Source organism: Diadema setosum, chromosome 2, assembly GCF_964275005.1.
Source record: "Diadema setosum chromosome 2, eeDiaSeto1, whole genome shotgun sequence".
Lineage (NCBI taxonomy): Eukaryota > Metazoa > Echinodermata > Echinoidea > Diadematoida > Diadematidae > Diadema > Diadema setosum.
This window is the reverse complement of record NC_092686.1, coordinates 27902095-27927148: the sequence shown is the minus strand read 5'-3', so window position 1 is coordinate 27927148 and position 25054 is coordinate 27902095. Positions and strand designations below refer to the sequence as shown.

The window sequence follows — 25054 nt, the reverse complement described above, 5'->3', positions numbered from 1 at the left end:
AGGAATGATAAGAGAAATCCAATCATAATGAGGACTAATTATGTAGAGAATTATGTTCAGTTATTCTAAACAGACTTTGGATGGTTTCTGTTTGAGAGAATAATTATGTTAACAATATGCTATGGGACAATATATGATGTGATATGAAATGATATAATATAATATAATATGATATACCATAATGCATCATATCATATCATGCAATAAATATCATATAATGTTACAAATCATTCACCAAAGATTGGTGTCTCCTATCGTGAAGAATATACCAGAAAAGAACATGCCATAAGGCTCGTTCGCTCACTGTAGAGAGAAACATAGACTAGTTGTGTTGATTCATTATGATGGACTTGACAAACAAACCTTATCATTATAGAATCCACTGAATATCATTTACCACGAGTGTGCTCTTAGAAGGCTGCATATTTCAGGATATCAAGAATCAATAGATATACAGCATTGTACTTTGTACTCTTTCAAACCTGATTTGTTTCCCGCGCTATAAGATCAAATAACTCAGACTGACGAGTCTAAATTTGAACACCGTTGCAATTTTGTTGCACTCTAACGGTTCTACTCTGTAATGAAACAAGTGGAAAGTGCTATCTTGAAAGGGTGTTCGAATGTTTACGATGTGTTGTTTTCCGCCAGCCTACCCGATCTTGTTCTTACTCAGTATGAGTTCGAAATTGAGCTGAAATTATTCGAAGAAATTGCCGATTTGTTAGTTTACACTGAAGGCTGATGACTAGTGTTGTATTGTTTATCAGTTATTTGTATGGTGGCAATCGTTTTGTTAGGCAGGTGTTTGCCTGAATCCTTTTTTCGTCATTGTGCAAATCCTTAAATTTTGTGGAAGAAGCGATGATTTAAAGCATTAGACAGGAAATCAGATTTTAAATCTCTGGCAAGAACAACCGCTGAGCTGACAGTGATTTAACCATGGAGCTGCATTTCATGGTTTAACATAACACGTCATAATTCCAATGAAGTAGCTATCAGAGGGAGTTTGAATCCATGGTGGCGCCAGAATGGGAATAGATATCCTCCCGGGGGGCGCGGGGGGGGGGGGGTAGTCTTCACCTTATCCACAACCCCAGCATAACAAGTATACCGACGAGTCGCCTGTTCTGCTTTCAACCCCCTGTCAAACCTTGGCCTCTAAGCCAATCCTTCTTCAGCCTTCCCAGGGGTCAACATCCTGTCACTGAAGTCAAACTTTTATGCGATGCTATAGTAATGTACGAATAGAGTACATGATGACTGTGTTTTTCTGTTGTATCAAGCTCTGTTTATCCATTTCCGTTTTCTTCAGAATTGTCCGTAAATTTGTCGCGGGCCAGTAGATTTTGATACTTACGAGTGACACTTTGCTGTCAAAATCATGACACGGCATGTGGATAGGTTTAATTAAGGTCACCTAAGACGTTTAGTGGTTGGGTGATGCTAACAGTTCGGTGCAAAGTCCATGTAGTAGCAAAGATACCAATCAGGCCCTATTTAGTGAGTTCACCTGAAGTACATGTATATACACAATGCGTTTGCATGGTTTGCGGGTACGGCTTCTCTATGATTAGATCGAATCTTTTTTTATATTACAGCTGTACATCAAACAAATGCCACAAGAAACACGTTATCTCGACCCATTAGGCCACTATTTCGTGGATTGGATATTGATTGTAACACCCAAAGGGACGTAGCGCTAGCGGTGTCTGTCATAAATGATAACCCAAATTTGTATCGACAAATCTGAAGAAAAAAAAAATATATATACACGTATACAGCCTTGTATATCTCGGCATGTGCCTTTACTGTGTACAGTAAACGACCTTCGGACTCTACGACATCAACGACATCAAATTGGTGCCTGTAGGTACAATCGACTTGGTAGTCATATGTAGCTGGTAAATATGGCGACAGTGCACTTTGTCGCCTAGTCAAGGAGAGAACGTCATTTTCTATACAAATGTTGACACCAGCAAGTCTTGATAAATGGGCATCGTTAATTGCGCGGGCTATTTATTGTATGAATGTTGGGAACGCGCCAACCGGCGCCCTGATTTTCGTCATTGTGTGTCAGCGGCTTCCATGATATTATATTATGACAAGATAGGAATATAGTCAGCGAATGTGAGCGAAATTACTGTTTATAAATCTTATGCTGAAGTAGTTTAATTTTGCAACTGCGAATGCGTGCCCAAGGGTTGGCCGCCATGGCAATTCTGTGGAGTTTTCACTGTCATGGGGGTGGGGGGGGGGGGGGGTAAGCAGGGGAAGGAGGGGGAAAAGAGAGACAGAGACAGACATACAGACAGACAGACAGACAAAGGAAGAGAGAGGGAGAGAGAGAAGAACCCGGTTTCAGAGATGGTACAAACAATAGGAGGACTCTCATAGCAACATTATTGAATATTCACCCTTTCATTCACACATCTGCTCTGTGCTTGGTAACGTGGCTATTATAGTAGCGCGAAAAAAAAAAGAAGAAACAAAGATGATATAGGCCTATGGAAGCCGATGGCAGGGTTTTGTCACTCCGTCTTTAATGCGCGAATCGAGAGTTGTGAGCTATAACACGGGTCAATGATGTCAATACAAATATGTGTAAATGCGTCCCAGTAAGGAATTATAGGCCTACATGTTTGCATTGGGAATAACCAAGCAACGACTGTTTGCTAAAGGCATTCTCCGTAGTTCCGTCATTCTAATTTTTTACCATTTTGTCATATGTCACGACAACGACCAAACACAATACAAAGTATATCACTGGGCAGACCAGTATCAGATCATCAAAATACAAATTGAAACAAAGAAACTAGAACAAAAGTAAACGCAGTGCCATAATATTGAGCAAATATAGATAATGCAGGGAGGTGACCTCCCTGGATAATGCAAGCCTGTTTTCAAATGAAATAATGACGGAATCAAAGCTTAGATCCATAACGACGTAGTAGATAATACTAGTATCCTATCCCAGTGAGTAACGATACGGAGAAATATACTGTGATCTAAAAGTGATTGTAATCCAATTATTAAGCAACAATGAAATATCCTGTGTAACTGTATGTCGAGTGAAGAATTATTGAGTAAATGGTATTGACCCGTCCTGCAGGGAACACATCTTTAGCTTTCTTCCGAGATTTACTTGAACCATGGAGCTCCATACTTGAACCAACAAGGTTCAACGGAGTCGAAGACTCGATATTGGGCTACGTACAAAATGGCTCCATGCTCTCAGCTAACCCCCACCCCTCTCTTTGCTCTGTAGGCCTATGACCTATAAGCTACTAATACTACCTCATTTCTTATACAGTGGAACTTAGAGAGTCAATGACATGATGGGATATCGGATTCACTCAAGAAATCGCGCACTTTATTCTAGAAGGAAAGAACTTTTTTTGTTGTTGTTAATGCATTGCCGTTCTGTATGCCTGTCAATTGCGGGAAATCGAACAAGCTATTCTCGTGAAACTATCATCTCTATAATTAGTCTCCCGCTACGACTGCCGGAGATAACTACCAGAAGATGTAAAGTGGGTCACATCTGAATTCGGCCGTCCATTATCATCACTCGCCCATCAGATTTTGATCTACATGAATATTTATGATGGGATCAACGTGACTCAGTGGTCAAGGGTCCTCAGTTCCAATCCTGAGCGGCGCGTTTATGAAAAGGAAACTTACAGAAATCCAACCGGGAGAAGGTCTACCAAATGGGTACATCAACCAGTCCTGTACCTGGTTTAAGAACAGTGCTTACTCCAGGGCTACCCTGGTAACGAAACGTTATTATTGTTATCATTGTTATTATTATTATTATTATTATTATTATTATTATTATTATTATTATTATCATTATCATTATTATTATTATTATTATTATTGTTATTATTATTATTATTATTATTATTATTATTATTGTTGTTGTTGTTGTTGTTGTTGTGGTTGTTGTTGTTGTTGTTGTTGTTGTTGTTGTTATTATTATCATCATCATCATCATCATGATCATCATCATCATGACGTCTTCTTTGATTTATCGTAAGGCGACTGGGCATTCGAAGAAAACGAAACAAGATTCAACAAGATTCCTTTTGGTCCCTTGTTGCCGAACGTGTACGAGTTATCTCAAGCTGAAATTTGACTCAAGCCATTCTGGTTCCTAAATGCTGTCTGTCAGACCAATATTTTGTTAAAATTGGGAGGTCTTGAAAAATTGCTGCAGCTTCTATCTTTCGACACGCCCTAATTACAAGACGCTCCGAGGGTTCGCTCGCAGCATTGCCTTTAAGCGGAGTGATGCCTTTCGTCCTGCAGTATGTAGGCGCTAACATTTTGTGCGCTTGGACCTTTCACTATGGACAGTGCTTATTTGCCACCTCTCATGGAATGCGTCAATGGCAATTGTATTTCCATTGTGATTGGTATTGGTTGTTTGGGGCTGTTGGATGGCAATAATGTAAAGAAAATTGAATCTGATCTAGGCTGGAATTGATTACAGCTCCGATTTTAGCACGACCACATTGTCATTTGCCATTCTGCGGCCATATTGCAATGTGAAGGGCGATGGTAATTTCAGCCAACACTTTCCCTGGTGAGTGAATCCTCCTCACCTGTATCACCGCGTATGATACGAGAATCGTCCCGCCGAGGATGAAGCGAGGTCAGTTCTGTTGAGGGTAATGGCGTCTAGGCGTAGAAAGTACAAGGCCCCATTGAGGAGTATATCGAACGAGAGAGCATTCTGGTGGACAGCCTGTGTGGAGCAATATGGTAGTCAAAGTTATATTAGAATGAGAGAAATCTTGATGTTTTGTTTGATGACACTTGGGTGAATTGTGGTATTATGTAGAATTGGAAAGAAGTAATTCCCCCTATAGAGTTGTGCAATACCGAATTGCGTAAGACGGAAAGCATAACGTCAAATTTCCGCACGCTCGCAAAGTCATGAGTGCCCATTTCTCTTCTTGAGTTTCATCTCCATATCTGGTCTGAAATTTCTGATGGTGTTTCCTGGTATTGCATGGCAATAGTCTCCTGAATCTATCGACATGAACTTTCAACAATTATGTTCTTGTTTTTTATGATGTGAAATTTAATTGTTATTGTGATCAAAACATGACAGAGGATGAAACAGAGGGACATATCATGCAAAACGCAATCTCTTGAAAGCTGTTTTAAGAGATGATCTAAAGAAAATTCGTGTGTGTGTGTGTGTTTTTTCGGGTACGATGGGCTGATTTTATTTTTCTGTAACTTCATCTCATCTTGTGTGGCTGACGTAAAGTACTCCAAAGTCTACACTTGACAATGAAGAAATATAGGGGTCGTTATGATGTGCAAGCTTATGTATTTTTAATGCTTTTAGTATCAACAAATGTTATGGATTCAGTTAAGCAAAAAATCATTAAAAGAATCCGAATGCCCCCAGATGTCCTAGTTTAGTATAATCGAAAACTTTGGCAATCTGAAAAGAACGGGAGAGATATCACTTTCAAATGTTTGCACTGGGATGGTTTGCTAATATCTGTCAGACATGAAACTCTATGACGTGGACTGGAATAGCACAGTTGCGCTCATCACACGAGAAGTATGGGAGATTAGAGAGAGGGATAAGCAAACGAGAGTGTGTAAGGACAGTATAGGGCTGGGTGTATTAAAATCTTAGGTGAGGTGTTAATATTTATTGGTTGATTTAATTTGATTTACTTCTGTATTTTTCACAAAGTATATACAACGTAACAAACAATTTCCCAATACTAATCATATTATGTCCAACACAAATTGAATATGAATATAATCACAATATACCAGTAATGAAATATTTTACAGGTGAGTTATAATCATGCAAAAACAATTGGAAAATCATTAATATTTCAATCGAATTAATACAAAATAAAATGCTGGAGACTGTCGTTGAATTTGATGATGGCCTCATTACAAGTCATTTAATACATATCAAATTGTATAACGGAGTATAGGGTATCACGTACAAAATGCATCAGTGCAAAGGTGAGTTAGGGTATATTAGCTGTATACCGTTAATTTGCTAATATCAAGGAGTTGTATGGATACACTGTACCTCCTTTGCTAATGTGATCCGTGCATTGCAGACTTCGCATATAGCACGGCATTTGGTGATGATAACACAATCTTACATAATTTGATGCTATATATTTATGATGTAATATATCGTGACAGGATATATTGAAATATGATAAAGCATGCCATGTTGAAATGATATCATAACATGCGATAGAATTTATTATGATTCTTGTTGATCTTGATATTCAGTCCATAGCTAGGCAAATTGCATATGACTCTCCACAGCTAAACCGTCTTGACGCAATGCAGAATTGATATCCACATTTCGTATCATATACGAGACCATACACCATTTGTAATTAACGGGGGATCATGAGATAAGAAAGTAATATAAATGTAAATTTCATCTACCACTGGGCCTCCACTGCTTATCGAGGTGGAGTAACATCGTACCCGTGTATCCTCCGGAAATACTTCGCCTTCCTTACGTGTATTTGGTTGTCTTACTCTTCCCCTGGATTTTCATGTCGACTAGGGAAAATCCTTACTGGCTTCACCGCTCTTGTTTCAATCAGCACCCTTCCAGCTCAAACCACCTTTTTCGCGCAAACCCGTGCGAGGAGTTTGAGCAGGTGAAGAGAATACGAGGAGGGGGATGAGGGCGTGGATGACTGCAAACTGCTTTGCAGCTGTGCCAATAGAGACGTGATGAGAACGTTAACCACCAGCTCGTGGATGAGCAAACGGATTCTTTGATTCTTTGTCGAGTTCGTGGTTCCTTAACCCCATCAGTGCCACCATTTCAAAATGCTGTCGATCTTGTATAACGATCGGGTTGCCCTTGACATTATCAGAATTACACATTGTAAGAGTGTCTCTTAGGCATGATATAGGCAGGGAGATGGAAGGTCTCTTTCCACCTCCCTGATACAGGTACATACTATGTATCAAAGCATACGAGTGTACTCATATGTATTACATGTGTAGGCTTACATACGTAAAATACTTCAAAATTGAGAGCGGGTGAAATTACAGTTTGTAGTTAAACTGATCAGCTTGAAGGAGTGGCAAATAAGCTAATAGTATGAATGATATATAATGAGATGGCGTATATGTCAACGTGATTAGCGGCAAGATATTTTTTTAGCTTTTTCATGTTGTGCAGATAAGGCGGTCATAATTGGGATGTGTGACTATTAGCGGTATAGAGTTTTATTCCCAGAGATACAGTCCTTTGGAACCCCTGTAATCATTACGTATTTGTGAAACCTGCAGACAGTTTGAGCGTTTTCATCGTTATATTTAGCTCTTATTTCTGATATTGTTTAGGACGATGACAACGGTTTGCGAGTTCATTCACGTGCGTCTGGTGCCCTATATATGGATCGTAAAGATTAAGAATAGTTGCTTCCGCGAAGATTTCGACCGAGAGTTTTCAATTTCCAGTTGTACGATAAGATGATGCAGTTGAACTGTGTGATATTGATTTTTCTTTCTTTCTTTCTTTTTTTGGGAGGGGGTGGGGTGGGGTTGGGGTTATTCTTTCTTGTTCACCCCTTACCACTCTCTTCGCCACCGCATCATCAGGGTGTCGGCACCATCGCTCTATCAGAGCACCCTTGAAAGTGGACTGCAGTTACTTATGTATCTATTCCCTCCAAGAGGCGCGTATACATTCGCCACAAGACAGCATTTGGGAGACGATGAACCTTCCACTATTGCTGTTCGGTCACGTGATCCAGACTTAATCAAAGACAAAAATAAGAAGACAAAGGAAAAGAAGGAAAAAAGAATGGCGCGTGCCCGTCGATGACGCAGACGATTTCCTCTTCCTTTTTACGACTTGCCACTTCGTGACTTTACCCGACACTCTCGCCCAGATGGATGAAAGTCATCGATCCGTCGAGCAAGAAAACGTTTTTCTGTGCCCCTTTCTAATGTCACCGTAAAATTGACATCAGCTTGGATGGGGGTGACTCACTCTCCTCCTCCATTTCTCTCCATCTCTTTTTCTTTGGCTGCAAACGCTCAGATAAAATAAGAAGACATTTTCGTCTGTGCTCTGCAGTTTAAGGTGAAATCGGCACCTCTGATGGAGTTCGTTGTCGTTTTCCTTTCTTAATTGTGCGTGTGGGGCACATTGGTGGATGCAATCTTCAAAGTTTATTAGATGAAAAAGAATGTGAAGAATCAACAGCACGACGAGCATTTACTACAATACAGTTAACACAAACGTTTTCAGAGATAGATAAATGGATGGTTTATTGCTACAATAGATTGATGGATGGATGGATAGATAGATAGATAGGAGTATTAGCCTACAGTCAGCATGAAGGCAAAACATAAAATCATGGTGATGCAAAGCAAACATTCTCAAGTTACCAACAAGATTAGAAAATAAAAAAAGTTGAAATATGAATCAATGCAGCTTGTTTTTATTTTGTTTTATTTTTTTCCCTGGGTATCTTGTTCCACCTGTATAGTGTAAGCTAATGGGAAGTCACTGAACTCGCAAGGAGTAATATCATACAGCATCTCTCAAAGGAGTGTTCCGTACCATTTTCCTAGAACCAAGACACGATTTCTACGACTCACAGCATAAATACATGTTACGCCGTATGTGGCGAATTTGACAAACCAAGTAATATTTCTTTAAAATGGGTCTGATGGTATGATTTTGTTTAAAAAACCGAGGCGCGATGTTTCTAAAAGGTTGAAACAGAGAGAATGATAGAGAGATGGCTCGTGTGACGAAAATGCTTCTCTTGAAGAAAGGGGAAAAGCTTGTCCGAATAAAGTGTATGCCCGTGATAATGCTGAATGCAACAGTTTACACTTATATAGCTGTGCCATGATGGAGCCGAGCGGCGTCCCCAACTTGACCCGTGCATGTTGCATTGTTTCTTTGTCTCAATCTGTTTGAGAAGAGGTGGAGGAGGGCGAGAGGGGAGGGGGCTAGGATGGGGAGGGACGAACGTCTGGCATTGAACTACTAGTACATAGTGTGTTTAGTCGCAGGTGCTCAGCCACTGCTGGATGAAAAAGGCCGGTGGCGGATCCAAGGATAAACCTCCCGAACAAAACCTCTTCGGAAAGCATCTGATGCCGCATGTTCTTCATAATAACATCATTATGTTGTTTATGTCACTTCTTTTCATCCTTTTATTCAGTTGCAACGAATCCACTGTATAATTTCAAATACGCTGCAGCACTACTGCATTCTTTTACTTTATCTATAATTCATAGGCACCCTCAGCCCAGCGGAAGGACACAGAAAATGCTTCTTGTATGTGATGTAACAATAATTATGCATATAAGAATGGTCGTAATGTAGGAATGAATGTATGTTTGTATGTGTGTTTGTGTGTACTGTGTGTGTATATGTATAGGTGTACACAGGGTGCATTTATGTAAGTATGCGATTGGATGTAATGTGTTTGTGTGTGTATCAAGGGCGCCGGAAGCGGGGGGGCAGGGGTGGCACTTGCCCCCCCAAACAAAATGTTGGGGGGGCAAAACGAGTTTTTGCCCCCCCCCCCCCCAAAGTGCCCCCTGTAACAAATAATTAATCACTGATTTAAAGACCAAAATGAACAATAAAGGCATATTTCTTGTCTAAATGTTGTAATTTCATAACTGAAAATGCAAAAATGTTCGCCCCTTACGGGGCGAACACTAACAACATACATTATTGTATCTATACACTAATAGTAACTTATGAGTAAATTTAGTGTATAGATGGTAGCCTCATGTCCTCGAGTGTGCCCACTGAAACATACCTTTAGTAAACCTTACATTTTTCATTTTCTTCTTTGCTTTCTAGCAGTATAAGAATATGTTTTATTGTTCGAACGATTCACGTTTAAGCTTTTAATGAATACATTTCAGATAAATTGCAAAGTGAAAGTGGCTCGCTCGTTCTGCCCGTACTTAAAGTAAAATGAAAAGTTTTCAAAAGTTATTATCATAGTCCTTCGCAGTGATTTCTTTTACTATTCTTTTACTCAGAAATTTGATTTAAAATGCTCTATAAAAGCGACTTTTATAGTCTGTATTTACAAAAAGTCCCTACCCTGGGAGGGGGTATCCCCCTCCCACACCCTCCCCCGCTCGGTCGCTTCGCTCCCTCGACGAGGATCTCACACCATCACATAATATACCTCCGTATGTTAAGATCATGGTCCTTCCAACTGATTTTTTTCAATATGTTAAATCCCTAGAAATTTGCTTTTAAATGTTCTATAAACGCAACTTTTATACTCTGTTTTTACAAAAAGTCCCTACCGTGGGAGGGGGTATCCCCCTCCCACACCCTCCCCCCCCCCCCACTCGCTCGCTTCGCTCCCTCGCCGAGGATCTCGCACCATCACATTATTAATGTACTCCCGTTCGTTATGATCATAGTCCTTCCAACTGATTTTTTCAATATGTTAATTCCCTAGAAATTTGCTTTAAATTCTCTATAAACGCGACTTTTATAGTCTGTTCTTACAAAAAGTCCCTACCGTGGGATCCCCCCTCCCACACCCTCCCCCCGCTCGGTCGCTTCGCTCCCTCGCCGAGGATGTCACAGCATCACATTATTATGTACTCCCGTATGTAATAATCATAGTCCTTTGCACTGATTATATTTCACTTTGTTTAATTCCTTAGAAATTTGCTTTTAAAGGGGATGGCTAGTAACTGATCAGTGGGAATCAATGGGAATGTGCAGTTTAATGCTTCCAGGTAAGCGTCCCTGGTCAGTGACGGGGCATTAATCTGCACATTTCTTGAATATGAGACCGTTCTGAAGCAAATAATTTTCACACAACAGTAGATATATAATGTACTCTTAAATGAATCCCACAAGGATTGGAACAATCATCCCTCAGCATTCCCACTGATTCCCACTGATCGGTTACTAGCCATCCCCTTTCTATGGTCTATAAACGCGACTTTTGTACCCCGTTTTACAACAGCTCCCTACAGTGTGTGTGTGTGTGTGTGGGGGGGGGGGGTATTCCCCTTTCCACCCCCCTCCCCACCCCCCACCCCCCCCCCCCCCCCCGCTCACTCGCTTCGCTCCCGCGCCGAGGATCTCACATCGTCACAATGTGCCCCCGGTGAGATTTTGCCCCCCCAAAACCGGAAGTGTTCCGGCGCGCTTGGTGTGTATATCTTTCATATCAGAATATTTCAGAGAAATTAATTTCTTTCATTTTGTTTCATTAATTATTTCTGCTTCTCTTGGGATATGGATAATGGATAAAGCGGGGAAAAGTGACATTTTATAAGGAGCTATGAAAATGATACAATTTCATGATAAGAACCTATGATAACTATGATTGATGGAGGGAATTTACACAGTTCAATTTCCATGAGAGAGGGAGGGGGGAGGAAAAAAAAAGATATTTTAGGTATACATAAATATTGGAGAATATCAATTTAGCTCTTCCGAAGTGCAGGATATTGAAATATGTTGATTAGTTGTTATGGTCTGTTCAGTAATGGATGTCTGGATATGTGACCTTCTCCGTATATACCACCATGAAACCGTGTCTGTATAATCAGCCTAATTGCAACGCGTTTCGTTAGGAAGTATGTGTTATTGAAAGTAATGTGTCCATGACAAGCCGTTTGTGTGTGCTTTTGGTGTGTGTCTGTGTGTGTGTTTATAGTGTAGAAAACAGTTTATGTTTTCGTGTGGGTTACATACAGCTTCACTTGTAATATAGGAAAACTGGGCGTAGCTTACTGAGGGTTATATATCCTCGAAATGATCAGCAGTCAATATATTGATGAATATTCTTACTCATTTTGATGGTTTACACAATTTGATGTGTATTTGATTGAAATTTAGTCTAATATTTCTGTTTCCCTCTCGTTAAAATCACAGAAAACTGTTTCCCTAGGCGAGAAGAAAGAAAAGGATAATTGACACAAGTATTTAAGTGAACCGTGCAGTTTACCTCACGTATAGGGAAAGTATAAGAAGGCATCGCCCATCCTCCACTCCTCCCCCGCCCTTTTATACAAGAAAAAAAAGTAATACATAGGCCTACTACTTTAGTCCGTAGTATCATTTCCTATATCATGATCAGCCAACGAAGGGTATAGTGGCAAATGCAAGGTTTCAAAGAAGCACGAAACATCGCATAAATAATATAAGTGAAGAACAAAACGGAGTTTACCATTCTCACGATCTTTTGATGCAATGTCGCCACCCGATGCGTGGTAGATAATACCAATCGGATGTTCTAGATGTGATGGATGGATGATAGGATAGAGTTATAGGGATTGGATGAGCGGATGGATGCGTAGTGCTTGTGACCTTGGGACGACACTGCAGCAAGGGAAATGCTTGCCTCAAATGATACAGGGAAGGTCGTGGTAAAGAGTTTTTTTCGTTGTTGTTATTGTTGTTGTTTTACTACTGGCATTAAAGAGTGATGGGAGTGTTTTACGAAATGAATCCATACTCGATAAGTGGCGGCGCTGGCGGGGCGGGAGAGGGGCTTGTTGGGTATATTGTAGAGTAGAGGTTTTTGTTACTAGAGTAGTGATCACAATCTCATGCAATACACTCGCAATACAACAAAATTTTGGAGATAGCACAATATCAAAATGTCAACAGTGTATTGCATGACTATGATTAAGGTTTCGTTCATTCATTGCAATAAAAGACCAGTGGTTACAAATAAAAATGTTCAATCAAAATGAAATCAAGCACATAAGTCAAGCAAATAAAATCAGAATGTACTAATTTGCCATATCAAACAGTACATGAAAATGAAAAAGAGGACTAGATAAAAAGCATTGAGGCCTGAGTTGCATGAAATACTCAGTAAGTTCTCTCCGGTATGAAAGCTCATTGGGCAAACTGAATGTCATACCACTTCAAACATCAGCAACAACAACAAATACAAAGTGATGTAAGAGTCATATCAAAATGTGCAGACAAAAACAATAATGTTCAGTATTTGACAAGGAAATACTTTTTAAAGGATTTTTAAACATGATAACATTACAAGCAAAGAGAAACCTCTTTATGAGTGTTTCTCTCCCTCCCCTCCACACACACACACACACACACACACACACATGCGCGCGCACACACACACACACACACACACACACACGCACACACAGATAATGCACATAATGTATGATATACATTACCATTTATGAATACATGTATGTGAACATAATACTCTGTGTCTCTGGATTTGTTTGTCTCTCTCTCTCTCTCTCTCTCTCTCTCTCTCTCTGTCAAACAACCAATCTGTACACGCAAAATGTGAATAACAAAGAGGAAAATGAGCTCGACATGCGTCCTGTCCTAGGCAAAGAAAGGCTGCTTCGTTAACGAAGGATAATCGGGGATTTTAATGGATTGCCATCCATCTCATGACCTTGATTGTCAGAAGCCCTATTCGAGGTGTCCATGTATCAATTGTGGGGTGTGCATTAATGATCACCTCGTATCACGTGATTAGGGTAAGAGGATAACCTTCGGTTTTGTGACAATTTCCGCTCAGGTGGTTCCAGGCTTCACAGCTCGTCATCAAGAGGCTCCGATACAAAGAATGTTTTGATGATACTGTCTACTACCCCAATATGCACTCACATAACATGGGACGAAATGGTGGTTTGCACCCTTTGCCGACGAACAGAGGTGCAAGGCTATTGTGACGTTACACTGCTCCCGTCAACTTGACCTTTACATCCCCCAATATAACTAATTTGGGACGGGACATTGCCAGTGCGTACTGGACAGCAAATTGTAATGAAGGGCACAGGATTTTCATACCTGATTAGATTTCACAGTACCATTTCCGGGTTTTTGTTTTGTTTTGTTTTTTAGTAAGGTCATCATCAAAATAAAGAAAAATAAAATCTTTTGAATGATACTGCACTCGTTATGTAAAGAGTATATATTTTGAAGTTAATGTTGAATTTTCACATTAAAAAAAATTATATTTCAATATTGTTTTTATTTTTTAACAGAGAAATCTTAATTATCTCAAATTTATAAAAATGGATATATGGTGTGTGTGTTGTTTTCATTCAACGCCTCTTACATAGTCATTATACATGTTACTCTTGTTGCTGGAAATTCCAAAATCATAGTCTTTTGGCATTCCGTGCGTCGGAGAAGTGGGAGAAATATTGACTTATGGCGAAGGGGAGGGGCTTTTTACCCTCCATGCCTGTGAGGCTACTCCCGTCCGTATTTCCAACAGAGAAGTCCTACCTGACTCACTGTGTAAACATATTCACAATCTTTGTCTCGTGGTCATAATTTAACATATTTAGCACTCTCAAAATCTTCGACTTTGAGGACGGGACAGAGGCGGTGTAATTTCTAAGCATATATAGGCCTACTGAGGAAGAGTAATATTACATCCGGAAAATATTTGTAGGTATCAGTTACAAATTGGGAATCCATTCTTGTTCTAAATGTTGCACATATCTATCAGATTCACATCTGTACCGTATTGTGAAAACCCGGAGGGCTTTCCCCAAATCAGCATGTGTACAGAAATATTAAAGAAAAAATAGTAGGAAAGACTGTAGCTTCCAATCATAATTCGCTTGAAGAATGCAATTATTATTAGTCATCTTGGCTCTGGCTGTGCATTTAAATCGTATACTCTGAATTTTCTTATCATAAATGGCTCAAAGACGCCTTAGACTACCAGGAGAAATTACAGAAAATTCAGTATAAGGCCTATATATTTCCATTGATTCGGCTGCCAGCTAATATGGATGATTTGAGCTTTAAATATTTCTGATACGATTCTGATGCCAAATATAATCAAGAAGGTATAAATTTGGTGAAATTTCTCGGAACTTGCAACATAAAATTTGAGAAGAATCTTTTCCATAGCGTCAGGTTGTGTTTGATATCTCTTAAAGTTTTTGTAGATGACCATAATAGGAATTATAAAATTCTTCGAGAAAATTGTAATTCGATGACACAGCAGGCCTACCTACTTTTTCCTCCTGTATTATAGACTTTGATCATAATATAGTTTGTGAAATCTCCGCCCGCACGTTGTCCACCATGTACTATAAGTATAATCCCTCTAACCCTTTGAGAGCATGGTTCATGGAATATGATTATACGAAGGAACATAGAAACGTACTTTGTAGAGTGGGTTTTCTTTTTCATCCCTTGTAAAACATCTTAAATAACCATTCCCTCGACAAAACTAGGGGTTTATCGCACTCATGGGGGAGAGAGTAGTATAATCGCCTTTACAAAGTTTATACATCAAAGGACTGCTCCATTTCCAATTGTGGTTTGATAGTGGTTTCTGCATGCCCTCACGTTTCGCCGGCACAACAGTTCGTATTGTGAATCGATTGGTATATACGCGGGGGATTTCATTCAATAGATTCATACTTGATTTGATGTCGATACACCATTACTGCAAATACTTCAGAGCCATTAGCTGCAAATTCAATAACTGAGCAACAAACCTTATTTACATGGGTTATGTCGTCTGTCTATATTGTATGCAGGGCTCGACAATAACGGTGGCCCGGTGGCCCAGGGCCACCAAAAACTCACGTCGGGCCACCAAAATTTCAGAAATGAAGAATTTGGTGGCCTGATCGGGCCACCAAAAAAGGTCGGATGTTTGCCTTTGGGCCACCAAAAATAAAAGTTAGTGTGGAGCCCTGTTGTATGTCATATCATTCAACTGCCAAAATACCTGTCTGTACTATCGCAATAGTATATGACAATAAAAATTATGTCAGCGATAGCTTTATTTATGTATCAGGATTAATCAATTAATCATTTTACCTCCCACTTAGGTGTATCTATTCGTTTAAGTATTATGATTTTTTGCATCATCGGGGTTTCATCTTTTTCATGCGTTGCAGCTTTGACAGCTGAAGTTTTGTCCAAAAAGAAATTACACGCAAATAAGAGCGATTACGAGCACAAGATGCGTGAGCAAAAATTTATAAATAACGGCAATTTGACTATGCATTTGATCAACGTTGATTTAGCATTAAATATACTGAAGAGAAGCTGATGACTTACTGTGGCGGATAAAGAAAGTTGTTGTCTTTTCTAGCACACATTGTCATAAGGAAAATAGTGATTACAGATTTATCTCTCTTTGTCACATTGAAAATATCTGTTTTTATTGTATTTTTATTTAGACACAACTACGCACACACATAATATTCGCACACATGCGACCCCCCCCCCCCTCCTTATTGGACCATGCATATTCATATGATAGTGTAATTCTCTCTTCATGGTATATTATATCTGCTCATGTGCAAGGTTGAAAAGCAGACGGGGTAATGAAGCTGTAATATCAATCAAGTTAACTTGGCGTGACATCGGAGCAATCAGCGTCACAGGTCATTCAGACGACACAACACACGTGTATATCTCCTCACCCTCACCCCACCCTCAAACTCCCCACCCCACCCTCAAGCTCCCCACGCTCCTCATGCCGGGCTCGTTTGTGTCAATTGTAATCTAGTTAGCGCTTTTGATGTCACTAAGTAGGTTTCGGTGATCGCCCGTCATAATAAGCCGGTTCACAGTTACCAGATCACGTGCAGATAAAGGTCATTGCAGACCCTCTCTTGAAATTGACTTGTAACTTTTAACTAAGCTTTTTGAACGACTGGATAGGTTTTCATCATTGTGTTTTTATTATTCATGTGTGAACTAGGGGCATATCAAAATCTACAGGTGTCAGGTGAATGTCTATTCTTTTCAACCAAATTAACAAAAACCATTCATCCAGTGTTTACGTGTAAATTTACCAATTTCTGCTTGGCTGTTTTTAACCTCTCTTCTGATTAAAGACTCGTCCATATTTTGAAAAGTCATTGAGAAAGACAAGCAGCAGACTAACAAGCAAACATGTGCACACACAAATGAGAGACAGAATATACGTACAAACAGGCAGGCACGGACAAGACAGACAGACGGAAAGACACTAAATTATAGACAGACAGAAAGAAGAAAAACAGGAGAGACACGGGGGGATAGAAAGAAGATAGAGAGGGGGAAGAGGGAGGGAGACAGGAAGAAAGGAGAATGAACTTTACTCAAGGGGGACGGTTTAGAGGATTTATTTTATGACCGTTATAATGTTACACTTTCTCATGACTACTTTGAACTGCTGCTTTAAAAAGAATGAAAGTTCTGATCTGCAGGCTGCTGGAGAAATCGAATCTCGCCCGTTCTGTTGTCTCAACAAACTTGATAAAGGGGAAATTGGTCTTCAAAAGTCATGCTGCAGGCGAGAAGTGGAAATGCAAACTCACATTGTGATTGAGTGCGAGTAGTCGTCAGTGTAGAAACTGTGCATGGCATGTCTTCTGTGAGGATGAAGCAGGGATGTTGGAACACCTCCCTGGTTGGAAAGAGTTTTATTCCTCCTTGTTTTTTGTTGTTTTCTTTGTCTCTGCACCAATGCTTACAGTCATAAGCAGAATGAAGATTAAATGACAACCAACGAAGATACATTCCTCTCTGCTGAAAAACAAAATTATAATCAATTCCCTCAGATCAAGGCATTTGACAAATAATATCATTTTTGCCTCGGTTGGTTTCTTCATAAACCATCGAGAGGGTCCTAACCTGTCTGTTTTTCGCTTGCTCTGTTTTGTTTTGTCTTGTTTTGGAATACTTGTTGCATGAATTCATAGCGCACATTGTCGTATACGGAACGACAAAAACAAACAAACAAACAAACAAAACACAAAATCACACACACAATTAGAATTTGTATGCATTCAGGACAGTAGCCCCAACCGGCCCAACAGTGATCTACTTGTTTCCACCTGGTGTGAATTTCGAGTCAAATGGGACAGCTTGCTCTGGCTGGGGTTCATCAGATTGACGTCGTGCCAAATAAATCCTTCAACTTGTGCTGAAAAAGGGAGCCAAAGACTATCATATTATGATTTTGAATTGGGCCATATTTACTTTGCAGGTCCATTGTACGCCGAAATGACAAGAGCTATTGATATTGCGGAGTCCGTAACAGGAAGTTTGAACAATACTTTCTGTTCCCCATTATATCCCGACGAATGGGAACAAGAGTGCGGCTATGGACGAGGTCGATTATCCATTCACGGTGAATGGAACACTGGTAATTGCCTCCTTTTGACTCTTATACTGTCTTTCAATATGTGGGACTGAGGCTTTTGCCATGGACGTTGGTAGAGGGATTTGTTGTTGCAACACAGCTTACTCGTGATGGTCGGTTTATAGAAGTGGTCGGAATTAACTACTGTTTGCTCCATACGGTGCTAATTGTGTATCAGTGATTACCTGATGGCGATGTCCCTGATTAAAAACAGCTAGATCATGCTATCAAGACTCATGAGCGTGCAAGGTGCCTACTCATTATTATGACTGATAATTGGAAATTATGAAGATCAAGACCGCTTTGACAGTTGCATCGTTATTAATCACTGATTTAACTATACTGTATATGCAGGTATATACAATCACATTATTCATTCACAACCGTGAGTGCGTGTTTCTGCAATGCCATTGCAATGGTAACAATGAATATACATTACGTCTTCTTCTTTCTAGCGTAGATAAGGAAATGCCCTCTATATGTATCAGTTTTTAGGCCTAATTAGACGTGTTATATCTTGTGCGCTTGCCTTTGTATGAGACCATGGAGATACCCGTCTCACGTAGTATGAGGTTATTTCCCGTCTTGCGCTAATTAACACAGTGTTGACATAAAATGATATGGTATGTTGTTCAAAGAGACTGGTTGTGTAGGTGTGTTTCTACAAGGCAAACACAATTATGCAAAATCACATCCCATGTTGGCAAAATTTGGGGGGAAATAAGATTGGTAATCGTAATTCGCTCACGAATTTGGCTTGTGCCCAGAGGAAAATATGAATACGAGAAACTTCTCTTTCCGATTGCCGTTTAAACATACTTTGAAATTAATAGTCACTTTGAATAGGAAACGATGCGATCAAACGACTACAATTTTCTTCAAACCCAAGACGGTTTAGATTCAGTTGCATTCAAATTCTTTACGAAGTAGAAATAAAGAGGATATAGTCGTAAAACGTATACCTCTTCCGAAAAATATCCTGCTTTGTGCGGGTGCATAGTTAAGTGAACAGCGTGACACAAACTCCTGCACTATTATGAATTTTACAGTTATTCTTTAATCAAGACGCACATTTGTTTTCTAACAGTGTTCTTCAAAGGCCAACCTGCAGCTCTCTTGCCAAGCTATATGATAGATTTGACTGTGGACGTTCTGTCCCTTATTCAGACAATATAGGGAAAAAAATGTATTCCACAGAAGAAAGGGACAAACTTAAAAGAACAAAATAAATAAATGTGTGGATGATAAAAGAAAGGAACATGGGACAGTTTGCCTAAATTTGCGCAACTGATCTCCTCTTTTCCTTCCAACATCCATATTTATTTTGTTTTTTAAAGAAATGTGTGCCCGGATTCATGCCCGAATACATGAAATGGATCTCACTGCATACTTTGATTAATTTTGTCGATGTGAGAGCCCATAGGGTGCCAGTGGGAAATGATGAAATATATCGCGCCGAATGTTAAGTGATCAAAGAACTTGGCTCTGATCAGAGCGATCTCAGGGGAGGAACGGGCGCGCGATTAATTCACGGCGCCACGATATACGTCCGAGATGGAATCGTAGTTTTTAAAGGTGCTCTAAGCCTCGTCTTTTACTGCTTCGATGTAATGACGTCAGGAGAGACGAAATTGAAATAAATCCGCCCGCCACATTCTGAGCAACCCCTTTACACCGGTATCGATGTCCATGCATGCTATATCTGTCACTCCCCAATTCTCGGTGCCAGAGTAAGCCCCGTGGACTAACACCCTTCTACTTCTACTAACTGGTGGCTCCTGATTACTTCCCGCGCTTAGATCGATACGATATACCATGTGATATCGATCCTGTCGATCACGAGATCACGGTACGAAATTTTCCCCGTGTCAGTCGGTCAATTAGCAGACTACACTCCAGCTTGCGTGACCACCTGGCGCTATTATTTACACCACGACTTTCAGTTTTACATGCTTGTCTCATACATGTGCATTTGCTACTCCGATGGAATGCGTTTCATAGGACACAAGTGTAAAGTACCCTTCGCGTAAAACATGTTACTCGCTTTTTGTCGATGGCACCTCTGCTACAATGATTCAGTCATGAATCGACTTGACAAAAGGCTTTGTCGATGCCGTTGTTATACCGATGTAGTGCAATGGATGTATGTAATTGCCATTGTAGATTATCATAATTATGATAGTGTATCATTCACAAGGTTTGCAGAATTTTACCAAATTTCTTCTGCTATCTTATCACTAAAGTCTTCTTCGTCATCAGTATAGCGAGGAGATCTGTGACGCGAACGCTGAGACGGGTTGGACAATGGAAACAGTTGTCCTGCACATGCAGGTGCAGAACGCTATTTTTTGCCTTTTAGCGTCGTCGTGTAGAGTTCGAGTCCATGATCTAAAGTTTGCATGAAAAAAATATGTCTGAGTGAGAGAAAGAGAAAAAAAAAGCCTTCTCTGTGTACAGCAGTGCGTTATTGTTGTTATGCTATTCTGTTACGCCGGTTGCTTTGTTGTTGTTGTTGATTATCGTCTTTATCATTGTTTCTGTTAAATCATTGTTGTTATTATCAATATTTTCACTTCAGACGTAGATAGCAACAGTTGTATCAGTTTTGTTAATAATTATCACAGTCATGGTCGACAGATTTTGGGTGATTGGTTTTCTGTTTCAAAGCGATTAAGTAAAATTGTCTATCATGTCACAGATAGCAAATCCTCATCTTGGTCCTCATCTGGTATTTATTGTACTCTTTAACCACATTCCGACTAATTATGATAGATCAAAAAAAAATATACGTGGTTAATCTCGACCCACTAAAACAGAATTTGGATAAATTGTAGTGTGTAATGTTTGTATGAACTGTTATCATTATAACTCATACATGAGAGGGAGCATAAGGTGAACTCCTGTGGGTCATCGGTTCTACGTAAGCCCTTGTGTTTGTGCATTTTTAGAATCCTTTATTTTGATGGCAGACAAGAAACATGAGCTGCCTTAATTTTGTCAACTAAGTATTTTCACACCCTCATAATCACAGCATGTATCCTAGGTCATGAGTAGCGCATCTTATTGACATCCTATTGACATTCGATGTCAAACGATATGGCAAGTATTCCACATAATCATGTTCATCTTCACCTTAATTGATAAATCAACCACGTTTTGCTAATGTGTGTCAATAAGTCAAGCTTCGTTGTTTAGATGGTTTTCTGGGGTTTCGCGCAGCTGCGGCTTGTCCATGCGTTAAATTGTTTTGAACGTTGTCTTTGCAAAAACCTATTGTGTGTTCCACTGCCCATACATACTTGAAGAATCAAAGGACCTTTTCCTGCTATATTCCGAAAGGATGTACGCACCGATACTCAACGCATGAATCTAAAACATACCTTTAGAGTTCAACAAATTCGATCATCTTCTAATATCACGCCACAATACGAGATTACAAAAGGGAAAAAATGTATACGTCGCGATATTTTACATTTCATTTTATTCATTTCATTTCCAACAAAATGCATTTGCAATACTGGTGTATATTATTTACATGTACATGGTTAAACAAATTCAGTTCAACATTGTAATGAAGGAAATAATGTGAATGGAAGTACAATTATATATGCTATGACTTTAATGATTAAATACCGAAACAAAGTTGCTGGAAAGGGAGGGAACTGTTGAAAACAGGACTGGAACTCAAAAACTAAAGCAGCCACGCTCGACTCATAAATGTCAGGAGAGTGGCTTTCGCAGTGTCATAGCGAAGGGTGAATGATGTTCACTCTACATAGATTGTCGATACTTTTTCAGCTATACCTTTTGATGTTATAACATCCTGTTCATTGCAGTCCTGGATAGTTGTTCAAGGTGGTAGAAAAGTCTACTCCAAATCAAATTTCGACCTAATCAATGCCACATCCGTAGTGAAGATTGGGAGCTAAGTTAATACTGTTACCGCAACAATTAAAGCGCAATTTGAGTGCAGTTTGAGCGCATCCCGACAGTAATTCAAAATCACCTCTATAAGTTGGACGTTATAATCTCAACTTCGAGATAAGCACATGATATTTCCACTGTTGATCACAGCAACGCAAATCAATCAAGCATCACCCTTATGAATCGGTGTCAGTGTCTGATCTTTTTTGTTAATTATGCATTGTTTGCTCTTAGTCATCAAATTCATTCAGCAGTTTTCCTTTACTTGTGCGGAATTCGGGGCGGGAATATGACTGTCGCATTCAGAAAACAGCAATTATCGCAATAACACTATACTGTAATTACCATGTGATGGGTATACGTCATCAATTATTCTGTGTCCCAATAGACGGGGCCCGTTTACATTTGAATCAACTCATTGACGGAAAGAAAGAAGGAGCGCGCATGCAGCACATGTACACCTTTGTAAACACTGTTGCAACAAACCAACAAAAAATATACCCATGTTATTACATTGTGAATGTGATTGCGACAATGTACCATCTTTTGTTGCGAATACGTGAGTTTGTGGTTCTCAGCCGCACTTCTGTTGCGTATACAATGTATAGGCAAAATGGTGTGAGAAACCAGTATATCATGACCTATTCGAACGCACCTCGCCAGGGAGCAGCGGGGTTCACCAGCTATCAAGGTGAATTCACCGGCTCGTGCCTAGCACATTTTTTTTTTCATCTGAACTATACTGTGTGGGTCGACGATTTTGCCTCAAATGGAGTTAACATTATTCGGCAAAGTGCCAATTATCTACAAAATTGCGTTTGGATAATCAGCAGGAGACTAAGAGTTTGAATCTCACTATACTCCATAAGTTATGCTGTATTTCACAACGTAGTGCTTACTTTGGAAAAAAAAAAAAAAACATTTCCCTGTTATTTTCTCTCACGTGAACAAAAGGCAAATCATTCCTCATAATGATTACAATCTGCATCTTTAAAGGGATTGTATAGTTTTGGTTGAGACCTAATACTTTTTGGTGAGTTAATGAGAAAACATGTAATTCCAAGAGGAATTCAACGTTTATTTAGACGAAAATTGGTTTTGATATGGCTGAAATATCCAAAACAGAGCGATCCGAATAAAAGGTGGGACCCACATTTTATTACGATTGCTTTATTTTACTTTGTTTTTGGATATTTCGTCATTCCAAACCCAATTTTTATCAAATAAAATGTGAATTCCTCTTAAAATGGTATTCTCTATACTATTTTGTAAGTGGTTTCTTGGTATCTCGTAAAAAGGTAAAAGCCGAGTCCTCATCTCCACCAATACTATATCATCCCTAAGATAATAGTCAGGCATATAATGTTGACAGAGATATTTTGGTCCTATAGAACGAGTGTCTCATAAATTGTTATGCAGTGAGAAATACAAGTTTCTTTGCATTCTATATATTTTCTTCAGATGTACGTCGTTTTGATTTAGAGAGAGAAATCGAAGAAGGCACATTGCATGTAGAAATGTAGCACCAATAATAATCAACAATAGACAAATATTGTCACATGCTTTTCGAACCAGGAACCGGCAAGGATTAAAGTTTCGTTTGATTTTCATGAAGTATTCATCACTGTGTTAGAAATCGAGGAAGTAGTGTTGAATGTGAATGAGGCTTTGACAACGTCCCACCGACATAGATGTAAATTTCTGTCGCATCGCTCCGACGAGCCTAATGAGCCGTTTAGCTGGGTAGTTATGATTGTCGAGATACGTCGCCGGCGTTCCGGGGGAACTCATGCAGAGAGACATCATTGTCCCTTGCCTTTGCCGCGCCTTTTGATGTTGACTTATTCAATCGCGCCTGATTTCCACGAGGATTTGACTGTATGAATCACACACAGACATTTAATAAATCCATTCTTTTAAAATGACGTTCCCAAAAACGAGATTCCTCGATATATTTCTGATAACGGTTCAGTACTCTTCACTCAAAATTATGATATTTTGCACGACTTGCCGAAGTCTTCGCAATCAGTAATACTATTTGCAAATGCAAGGAATGTACGCCGCAGAGTGCCGAGATTCCACAGACACTGGAGGTCCTGTTGTCGTCTGAAAGTGACAAGTACTGTACGGTAAAACGAATTTTGCCGCCAATCCATCCGTCTCCTAATACCGCCCACTCTACCATCATTTTTATCTAGATCTTCACTGCACTGCTCTCCACCCACCTCCGAACGATGCTGGAGCCGACACGGAGTATGATCAGTCTGTGTCCTTTTAGTGGAGGTATATCGGCTCTGGCATTCCCCGTGGGACGTTGTGTGAGGGAATTTCAATATAACTTTGTATATCATGTCTGAAGGAAGAGAGCAACTTAATCAAAACGCCTGCCAAGAGTGGATACGATGGGCTATTCCAATAACAGCAAGCCTTTATGCTGGCAATAGAGCTCGGTCGGATGGAAGAAGAAGAAGATGCGATCACTGTGCAGTGAAGGTTTCGCGAGATCTAATAAGATTCCATCTTGAGACGGCCGGAGGAGAGGGGGAAGGGGGAGGCGGGTGGGTAAAGGGGGGGGGGGGGGGGGGGAGAGGTGCCGTGGGCGGCCCAGCATCATTGTGTGCCACGTGAAACTTATTACCAATTACCATGGCGATGATTCAGCCCCGAAAAAGCTCAAACGAAGAAGAGAAATCACCCTAATGACACGAAATAGAGATTTTTTTCTTGGTTCATTTGTAGTTTTCCCCCGCAAAACTACAGTTGGAGAAAGCAAACTGCCTGCAGCAGTATGACTGAAAACATTACAGCATGCATTCCTCTCTCTCTCTCTCTCTCTCTCTCTTACTCTTATAATACAGTGTTTGAATGGATCCTTTTCCGTTCTTGTGTCCGAGATCTGCATCCAACAAGAGGAGGCGCTGTAGAATGATGCACCTCAGCACGAATACAATGTGACAGGCTGATGATCGCCT

At 39.9% G+C, this 25054-nt stretch overlaps 1 protein-coding gene across 1 annotated transcript in view; it reads left to right on the top strand.

Moving 5' to 3' along the window:
- The window catches only part of LOC140243818 (uncharacterized), a 50877-nt gene that overhangs the window by 2209 nt on the left and 23614 nt on the right, over nt 1–25054 (top strand). The window lies entirely within an intron of this gene.